Below are 2,033 nucleotides of genomic sequence, written 5' to 3' on the forward strand. Positions count from 1 at the left end.
AAAAAAAAAAAAGAAAACCTTGAAAAATAAGAGAAAATTAAACCCAAAATAAGGAGAAGAGATGTAATTAATAGAGTAGAAGGAAATCAAAAATGAATAAATAAAACCAAAATATGTCTTTTAAAAGATTAATAAAATTAGTAAACCTCTAAGTAGACTGAGCAAAAAAGGGAGAGAGAGAGAAAGAGAGAGAGAGAGAGAGAGCACGAGTGAGCACACAAAAATACAAATGACCAATACCAGCATATCAGGAATGAAGAATGGACATTGCTATAGATCCTACAGAGATTAAAAAGATAATAAGAAGGATTTTGCTAAAATTTTGCCAATAAAATTATCAATTTAGATGAAATTGACAAAATCCTCAAAAGAGAAAACTTATTAAAATTGACATCAGAAGAAATAGAAAATATTAATAACCCCATAGCTATTAAATAAATTCAATTGATAATTTTTAAAATCCCACAAGTAAAGTCTGAGCCCACATGGATTTACTGGTGAATTCTATCTAATGTTTAAGATTAAATAATGCCAATCCTACATAAATTTAGTATTTGGAGGTGCAAGAAACGATTCCAAGAAGTTTATTGAGGCTAGCATTATCCTGATATTAAAACCATATAAACACATTGAATAAAAAAGTTACAGACAAATACTGCTCATAAACATAGAAGCAAAAATCCTTTACAAAATATTGACAAACTGAATCCAGCACTACATAAAATAAATAATTCATTATGATTAATTTGGATTTATTTCAACTGTGCAAGATTAGCTTAACATTCAGAAAATCAATTGATGTAATTGACTATATCAACAGAGTATAGGAAAAGAAGTGCATTATCAACTCATTAGATGCAGAAATAGTATTTTTGAAAGATGAAACCCATACTCTCAGAAAACTAGGCATAGAAGGGAATACTCTGAACCCAATAAAAGACATGTGTGCAAAGATTGGGAATGGGGCAAAAACGTATGTACTCACCATTTCTATACAACATTGTACATGACGTTCTAGATAATGTGACAAGTCAAAAAAAAGAAAAAAGATCTACAGATTGCAAAAAGTAAGTAAAACAGTCTTTATCTGCAAACAACATGATTGTGTATATAGAAAATCCTAAGGGACCTACATAAATGCTGCTAGTACTAATCTCTTAATTTAGCATGTTTTCAAGATACCATAAAAAGATCAACTTATTTTGTGTATACAAGGGAACTTCAAAAAGAGCATGGGATAACAGGATTGAAAGATAATACGAATCTTACCATGAACTTTATGAAGTACCCTCACACACTAGCAGTGGACAATTGAAAAGGGAGACTCAAAGAGAAACTAACAGCAATCCATGTATCCAACAAAGGACTTTTATCTAGAATATATACAGAACTCATGTAACTCAACGAGATAAGTGACTAAACAAAAAATGGGTAACAAGAGGATTTCCTGTTTCCAAGCTAACATTAAAGACCTTAGAAATTGTCACTCCCATCAAAAAGCTGAATGAGCTGAAGATCAACAATTCTTAGATCCATCAGATAATTGAGGTCATGGGCAAACTGCTGCCCTGAAAACTAAGGAGACAGAGGAGATAAGCGAATCACAGTGTGCAGGAAGCAGAACCCCAGAAGCAAAAGCCCTCAACTGGAGCCACATCAGTAGGAACACTTTAAACTGTAATTAATGAATTGCTGGAGGATCAGTGTAGACATGCACGAGAGTTAAAAATTCCAAGGGAGCCCAGTCTTAAGAGGGTCCCCATAGTTTTGTGAATTTTACCTCCAGAAACTCTCATACTTCCAAGCAGGAGGAAGAAAATTGTAGCCAGTTTAAAATATGCCTAGAGCTTTCTGTTCTCCTCAACAAGGCCTGCTGGAAAAGAAAACTGTTTTACCAGAGCCTAACCAGCTAATGTTTTACCAAAGCCTACTTGTCCTGTGTGTGTGGGAAATGCCCAACTCCAGCCCTTTCTGCTTTTGCTGTGAGGAAAGGGTAATACCTAATTCAGACTCACTGAAAGACCTAATCACAG

The sequence above is a fragment of the Galeopterus variegatus genome, unplaced genomic scaffold (assembly GCF_000696425.1).
Source record: "Galeopterus variegatus unplaced genomic scaffold, G_variegatus-3.0.2 Scaffold1464, whole genome shotgun sequence".
Lineage (NCBI taxonomy): Eukaryota > Metazoa > Chordata > Mammalia > Dermoptera > Cynocephalidae > Galeopterus > Galeopterus variegatus.